Raw genomic sequence first — 9,245 nt, 5'->3', positions numbered from 1 at the left:
AAAATATTAAAGTTCCAGAAAATCATCAAATTCAAAAAGTCAACAAACCGATCAACCTTAAGTCAAAATTAGTTCAAAACTTCAAACCTTTGTAATAAAATGTAGAAAAAATCCAATTGCAGTGTACTTACTATCTAACTGATCATATTAAGGTCTAGTATTTTTATAAAATATTAATTTTCAAGAAAACACTCTTAATCAAAAAGTTAATTATCAACCCACCCCTTAATTAAATAATTAAAATATTCCAAAATTCTTAAAAATTTAAAATCATTTTAAAACTCTAGAAATGTCTAACCAACTCTTAAAATCAGCTATCAAACACTTTTAAGTAAAATTTATTAACCTTCAAACACTAATTAAGTCAAATCACTTAATCATATCGGGTACCACTAGGTAACCCAGGCCTACGAGGCTATTAAATTAGCCCCAAGGAAAGTGAAATAAACTTCACGGCCTCGGTGAGAAATAAAGGTGGTAACCTATAACCCCTTGAAACACATTTTAAAATTAATTTCAAGCCATTAATATTTAAATTCATACTTAAATCCCTTAAGCCTTTCAACCAATCGAACCTTAAGTAACTTCAATCTAAATATTCCATCACACACTTTAAATGGTTTCATAGGATCACCGACTCTAGTTTTAGGACAGGCCGGTGTTTAATTTTCTGCTGTGTGCCGGGTTTTTGAGCTTTCACTACATGTTGGTTGTTAGCTTAGAATTGATTGACCGTCTGTTTATTTATTTATTACACTCTCTGTTGTAATTGATTGAGTATTTAAATTTCAAATATAACTGATTGAGATTAATTATAACTGCTTGGGATTCTATATAACTGTTGATTATTAGGATAACCCTGCAGGATCGAGTCTAGATTTTTTAATTTTGATTAATGTAAATTTGATTTGATTTGAGTTGTGATTTCAAGTGATTTGAGATGGGATAACATTCAATTTTGAATCCAAAGAGGAAGGGACATCCCTTAGGGGAGAGTCCCTATCCATTTTGAGCTCCAAATTAGGATGATTTTAAAATTTCTAAAGAGAAAAAGATAACACCCCTTTCAAGGGGGAGTTTCTTTCCATTTTGATATCTGGATCCGACGATCCAAGAAGCAACAGAAGGATGAATAAGTGGATAACGAGAAGACCCATTCTCAAAGTCACTTGAGTCTTAGGATTAGAAATCCGGGTTGTTGTAGTGGAGCCCGGCCACTTTACTTTTTTGCAAATTCTAGGATATAATAATAAGTGGCACTTGCCACATGGACATTCAATTTGAGCTATTGATTTAATTGATTTATTTAATTAATTACGCAGTAGAACTACTTAGTTTTCTAGTCTTTTTACCTTATGCCGATTTTGATTTGACCTGGAATTCGATTGTAGGCTCTTAAGGACTCATTCAAAGCTATTTCTACTTAAACAAAAATTAAAACATTTAAGCTCGCATATAAACTCTAACGTTTTAAGAAGTAAGCCTGGGACCACCGGGAGTTCTCATTTCAAAACTCTTCTTTCAAATTCAATCATTTAATCGAGTCAATTAGTATGCCTCGCATTAGTAACAAACTTAAAAATCTCTAAATCTTTAATCACATTTAATTAAGCATAAAAAAATCCAACATAAGTCAAAGGAGCCAATTAGGATCCGCTCTAGATGTCGGCCCCATTTTCAAAAACTTTTCTTAAATAACATCCCTAACACTCAACATTAAAAGACCAGACTCATGTTTTCAAAGCGCTTAGGTGGTTTAGTTGGCTCCCCAATCCAGGCCTCGGTAAGTCCAGATTCGCACTGCATTAGCTAGGTTTGGGTTACTTTTCAGTACCCATCTTAAACTTAGGTTCTGAGGCAAGCTCGAGCTATAAAACCTTAATATCTGGGAATTAAATCTCAAATTTCTAATAAAATTCACCATTCAAACTTAAAATATCTTTTCAATCAAATTTGAGCCCAACACTTAGGATAGGCAGGGGTGTTTCTGAAGTGATTCAAAATCTCAAAACACTCCCTACTCCTCTTCTTTTGAATCCATAAATAAGTGTTCAACCTCGAACCAATCTTGATTGAAAATCCCTACCCTTTTTCTCCTTTGATATCGATCTTTGAAAATCTTAAATAAAATTTCTACCGCTATTTTAATCGAGAGTATTCGTAGGAAAATTCCAATTTTCCTACGATGTAATTAACTACGAGGGCTTGCGCACGTAGGAGATTTAGAAACCCAGACCATATTTTTAAAATCAAGTTTTCAAAACCTTTAATTAATTATCTTTGGGAAAATTTAATACAATGATCATTATCATCATTTTCAATCAATCGATAATGATTGATATCTTCTTTCTTCGGAGAGATATCAATTATTATCGTGGTTTTGATTATGAAGTTATTGATCTTTTATCCATATTAGTATAGTCAAATAATTAATTAATTTCTATTTTGATCCTACGAGGTCAAATGTGATTCTCCCTTTGAGTTTGACTACGATAATTCGGATAACTTTAAAGTTTTGAAATTTGAATCAATTAGTGAGAGATATTCTCCCCGTTTGAGATGTTATATCGTTCCTAATGTTTTGTTTGATTTCAAAACTAAAATTCAAATATTAATCTTTCCCAAAGAAAATTAATCCTTTTTCAAAACCTATATTTTTCAATCAAACAGTATCCAAGAGGAATAACTTCATGTGATTATGGTGGGGAAGCAAAGAGTTTGGGTGTAGGCATTCACATGAATGAAAGAGTAAATTAGATAGAAGGAAAAGGGTAATGCTCACTATCAGAGCCGTACATTGGGTATCCATATTCACACCCATCCATGTACCCACCCATATCCAATGGGCATGGGTGAGCTTGGGTATGCTCATGACCTCATGGGTGGATACTCAACATCAGAGGACAACCGATTTATATTACTAATCATCATATGTATGCAATATATTACAGTAATCCTAACTACGTAGTGCGCAACACTGAACTGCATCACGACCATGATAAATTTTAATATGTGGCTTAAAAGTTTGCAGTAAGAGAAAATGGCAAAAAACCTCAATGTCAATAATCTGTGGCAGACTGCATTAAATAAGTGTGGAAAGTGGGTGGGTGTGGGTGGGTATGACATCCGAAAAGTCACAATAGGTGGGTGTGGGTGGGAAAAACCCACCAGAGCGCATCGTGGATACCCAATGGGTACCCAACCAAGACCCCATGAAGGGCTCTGTTCACTATTGATTTAAGTGGAGAAGTTTAGAGTATGCCCACAACTCTCCTAGCCCAAATGTGCAAAACATGTTGGAAGGAGCTAGTCTGGTATAAATGGAAATCTGATTCAGTGGAGGTAGGCTCCTCAGATATAGATGAAAGGGTAGTGTGGAAGTAGAGAGCTGCTATTGAAACAAAGAGGGAGGAGGTTCAGACAGAGGTTTGACATGGGTTGGATCAGAACAGTGGGAAGAGGCATGAGGTGTTGGTTGGTATTCGGCCAGAGTGAAGGCTGAGAGCTGAACAGAGGTCTGGGAGTTCGATCTTGAAAGGTTTGGATAGAGCAACTAGAGGAGTTCGTGTGTGGGAGGAATTTGGATGGAAGTAAGGTTGAATGGATGAATCAGTATAAAGAGCTCAGTTGGAGGGGTTTTAGCGTGCGAATGATGAAGGGCTCCGTGGAAGTTCTATTTAGTTTCCCTTTAAGGATAAATCTGTGTATTCGAGGCAGTCTACGATAGCCAAACGGAAGCAACAAACCAGGCAATATATTAAATGCCATTAATTTGGGTCATTTTATTTTTCTCTTTTTGTCACCTGGTTCTCATTAAGATTTGATCAATTCAAATGCCATATTAGTGGCCTGTCACCATACATTAATTCCAAATGATAATAAGGCTTTAATTATATAAATTTGTCTTAATTTGTGTATAATTTCAAAATTTGCGTGCAATTTTCTCTTGATTTGAGTGCTGATCGCCTCGTTTTGTGTATCAATTTTGTCGAACATTGAAATTAGACAAATTAATAATGCATTTAAAGTATTACCGATGTTTCGGTCACAACGACGAAATCTGTTTCGAGATCAAACTTCGTTTGAGCGACGCCGATGTCTAATTTTCTTAAAATGCTTATTATTGCACTAGGACCCTCGTCGGTCACGGTATGACTTTAATTGGGCAAATTGATAGTCAATTTAAAGTATTGACGACATTTCAGACGCAGTGGAAAAATCCGTTCGTCGAACAGAGATTGTTTGGTCGACGTCGAGGGCTAAATTCCTAAGCATGCACATTATTATCTTGTGAATTATACTTTGCCTCGTAATACTTACCAACCTTCTTGTACATCATTAATTTCATCAAATTGAATGTCATCCTTGAGTATTTAGGATGTTCTGAACGAAGTGGTGAAGTCCATTCGTCCATCAGACATCGTGTCGTTACCATCGAGGCAAAATTCCTTGATATGTGTGTTCTTTTCTTTTGTGCATGTTGTATGTTTTTGCATGTCGATTTCACCACATAACTTTTTTTGGATAAATTAGGAGTGTAATTTAGGTATTATCGACGTTCTGAATGCAACGGCGTAGTCCGTTTTGCGATCGAACTTCATTTGAGGGTCGTCAAGGTCTTATTTCCCTCATAATGTGTGTCTTCGCATCATATTTAAATTGCCTCGAAATTCACGACACCACCTCAAAAGATCCAAATTAAATGAATAAAATGTATACTCTGAATGTCGGTGACATTCCAGACCCAATGATGTAATCCATTTGTCGATCAGACATCATTTAGTCATCTTTGAGCTTTAATTTTGGGTGTCAGTTGTCCTTTTGACCAATCTCTGATTCAATTGTGAGGGGTCTCGACTTAGAAGAATTCAATGTCTTGATTACAATGACGTTGTCCGTTTTACAATCAGAGGTCATTTGACCCTTTAAGTGATGCGTGGTATCAACCCGCGCACTGCTCGATTCGCCATTCTAGCCCTTGTAGCTAGGTACAACCCTTCAACCAATGTTATTTATTCCCGTTGCAGGCCTAACAACCATGAATGAATGTATCTTTAATTTCTTTAGATTGTTGCGTGGTTGAAGGTTGTTTAGCTTCTTGGCATGTAATTAGGCAACACATGTCCTCCTCAACATTTTTCACATTTCCAAGATTGTAGATTTCTAATTTGCAAATTCATATTCTTTAGCTCCCCTCTATACCCACTTGCATCTCGTAGTGATCCCGATTAGGACATTGATCAAAAGAGGGAAGAGAATGTAAATGTCTGAACTTTCCAATCCTCCATAATATATCAAGCTCGATTCGTGTAGCAAATCATATCTTGAAGTATGAAAGACTCCTTTTCATTACCGACTCGTCAAAGAAAGAATTTTTTTTAACAAAACATCAAAATAATTCCTGATATCCTCAATAGTCTTTCCTTGAAAACCAAAAAGATGGATGAGATCAAATGCAATCTACATTTAGGTTGAGTCATCTTTATCAAATTTATGTTCTTTGGTGTGGTTGTTGGCGTCAACACAAGGTCCAACATTTGACTCCTAAAAAATACTATATATATATAAAGAGAGAGAGAGAAGATAATGTTAACATATTCCATTCATATAAAAAACTAAAACTATTTTTTTTGGTAAGACTATATCTTTGTTCTAATTTATAGGATAGGAACCATCACCCTAAAATTGGAGAGCAAAAAAGATTTGAGAGACTACAAGGAACAAAAACACCTGCAACAAAAGTGAATCACCTGAACCTAGAGTAAACATAGAAGCAGGGAGAGAGAGCAAGGCAATAAACAGGGATAACCCAGAGTAATATATGAGCAGCCAAATCATCCAAGCACAAGCTAAAAACCTGACAAAACCACTAAAAGAATAGTTAAATTTAGTAATAAAAAACTCCAGAGAGACACAGCAACCTACGAACAAACAACAATGAACAAAGAAGATTTGTGTCACCAAATAAGTCAATCATATTTCATAGATCAACCAAATGAAAAAGCTTAACAAGAGAGCCCCCAACAAAGAAAATTCTTTCCCCAATCAAAAGGAGCCAAAACTCAGCCCAAATCCAACTGAGCAGCCAAATAACAACTACAAAACCAACTTCAATAAAAGGCAATTAGTATACACCAAAAGAACTCAAGAAAACTTACAATCAATGACCTATACATCAGGGAAAAAGCACATGATCCAACACCAAGCATCAACCAGGACCCAAACCTACCGGAAGCAAAGAGAATTGCTATCCAGGGCCCCAAAAGGCCAAAATAGAAAAAAACCATAACAATTAGCCAACCTTTCTAAAGTAAGACAACCCCATTATATCAACCCTCAGCATATCCTTAACCAGAGGAAGCTCAGAGCAACTATGAAATATGATAGAATCAGTGATAGTAAAACCTTTCACAGCAAGACAATTAGTAGTACAATTCCCTTCCCTCCAAATATGAGTGATTTTATAACACATTGTCTCAAACAATTTATGATATTTCAAAATAAGTAAAAAAAAAAAAGAGAGGCCACATTATAGAACTAATTAGAATAAATGATATTCACTAAAACCTTGAAATCAGATTCAATCCAAACAATAGTAATATGACAATCTAAACATATCTTAATAACTTGCTAAAGAGCTTCCATTTCCTCCTTAAGAATACCACAATTAGGAATTTTAGAGGTGAAAGCTATCACAAAATTGCCAAGATAATCACAGATGATGTCCCCACAACCAACATGTTAATGGAGACAAAGCCATCAATATTTAATTTAAAATAATCAAAATTGAGCTTACGCTAGAGAAAAGATTTAAAAAGCTCACAATTAATATTAGGCAACACAATATTACAGAAAAGCAGAATTTTCATATTACCCCTACAAAATTTTGTCTTAAGCACCTTAGCCTGAAAAAGTTGAAAAATTTTGTTCTTAAGGAGGAGAATATTCCTCTTAGCATTCATTTTAATCCCATCATGTTTGTAGTTAATTCTTTCCTACCAAAGGATCCAAAACACCAACATAGGGATAAGGGTAATTAAATGACCTTTAGGCTTCCTAAAAAACCAATCTTGTAGCATACAATAACAATTGGTATATCTAGCTCTTAAACTAATGTTCAAAGAGGACTATAGAATCTGCCAAACTTTGAAAGCAATAGGCCCATTCAAAAAGACATGGTTAATTAATGGTCTCCATATGAAAACAACACTGAAACTTAGAGGTGATATAAATACATTTAGCATTAAGCTCCTCATCCATAGGAATGAAACCTTTAAGAAGTAACAAAGTGAAATGGATATATGTTAGTAGGAGCAGATGAGTTCCAAGTTTTACTTAAAACCACATCAACACCTTTTTTAATCATGAAGTGCTTCCAAACAAATCTCACATTAAAGTATCTATTTGAAGAAAAATAACAAATAGGATGATCAGGAATTTGAACATTGATGGAAATACCATGAATTAAATTAATTAGATTATAGGAATTATGCTCGACAACCTCAATGATGAAGGTAGTAATGTCCAAAGAAATACAAAGTTTAGTACCATGAAGCATAGCAGAAAGCTCATTACAAGTCTTATCCCACAAGGTTATGGGACCAGCAAAAGAAGAAATGGTATTACCAAGGTGATCCCTAAGAATCTCACCACAACCTGTTGAATTTCAACTGATAATGCCCTTCACATTCAATTTGAAAGAATTAGTGGGGGGACTTAATCCAGTAAACCATTCTAGAACCAGCCGGATGGCAAGTGCCATCAAGCCTAATGCCAAGATCATTAGCAACAAAGAAACAATTTTTAAAATTCTTAATAGAAAGAAGGTTAATAGATAATAACATCAGGATTTTTTCTCCCACATTATTAATATTTCTATTATGGTTCATGCCGACACTATTAAAGTAAGAGTTGTTTCAGTCTAACCATAAATACCAAAGAATAAGAGAAGGAATCTCATTCATAATATGCCCTTTGGACTTGACAAACCAAGACCCCATAAAAGAATTAATGGAAAGGTTAGTATTAAAACAATTAAGCTTAAAAGCATCATCAAAATAAATCCAAGTTTTAATAGCAATAGGACCAGAAGAAGAAAAAAAAATGATGCATATGCTCAACATGGTAACAACATTGACATTTGGTAGGCAAAATGAAACCTCTTTTAATTAAATTATCCTCAGTAGGAATTAGTTTATGCAAAATTCTCCACATGAAAATAGCGATAGAAGAAGGAATTGTTTTATGCCAAATCAAAGAAAAAAATATAAGAACACTCTTTAGATCTGAAAGTGTGCCAAGCGTCCTTAAGCCTAAAAGTACAATCTTTGGACTAGTTACACAATAGCTGATCATCAAAATTGTTGTTTAGGGGAAGATTCAAAATTTGATTAGTAATAAAATCAGGGATCACATTCATAAGTTTATCATAATTCCAACAATTATCGGTAATGAAAGCACTCACCTTAACTGTCCCCATAGAAGAGTTGTTAGTGATAGAGTTGATAGATTGTTGGTCAATCCAATGATCCTACCAAATGAAAACATCACCGTGAACAAGACCCCAAGAGAGATATGGTTCACCTCTACATTTTACTTTACAAATTCTTTTCCAAACATTGGAATCCCCTTGTTGAAAAAACAAATAGAAGGGTGCTTACCCACACAATACTTAGCCATTATAAAATTAGACCAAAGACTCTTATTAGCATGTAAAGTATACCATAATTTGAAAGAAAAGGAATAGGAAAGATCACACGTGCTTTTACAACCCAAAACGCCCTTCTTTAACATGCCACAACATTTATCCCAAGAGGCCCAGATAATTTTGGTGTTAGAATTGGCCCCTTTCGAGAAGAATTTATTGATAATCTTATCAATTCTTTTGCAAACCATTTTAGTAGATTGAAGAGTTTGGAAACTATAAACCGGAAGCGAACTGGAAACACTATGAATAAGCATAATCCCATCCCCAAAACTCAAAAGTTAAAGTCCCAAGATAAAAGCCTATTTTGAATGGAGGAGATTAAATCATCAAACAAAAAAGATTTCTTACGGCCTTTAAAGAGAGGGACCCCAATGTATTTAATAGTTAAATAAGATTGCATAAAACTAGAGAAAGTTTTGATAGCCCCTATATGGTCATTGGACATCTTTGAAGGAGCAATAAAATAATATTTATTTTTATTTAAGTAAATCCTGCTAATAATCTCAAAGTAATTAAAGAAGTCTAATAGTTTATTAAT

Source organism: Dendrobium catenatum, unplaced genomic scaffold, assembly GCF_001605985.2.
Source record: "Dendrobium catenatum unplaced genomic scaffold, ASM160598v2 fragScaff_scaffold_1028, whole genome shotgun sequence".
In the NCBI taxonomy this organism is placed as follows: domain Eukaryota; kingdom Viridiplantae; phylum Streptophyta; class Magnoliopsida; order Asparagales; family Orchidaceae; genus Dendrobium; species Dendrobium catenatum.
Note: the sequence above shows the minus strand (reverse complement) of the source record.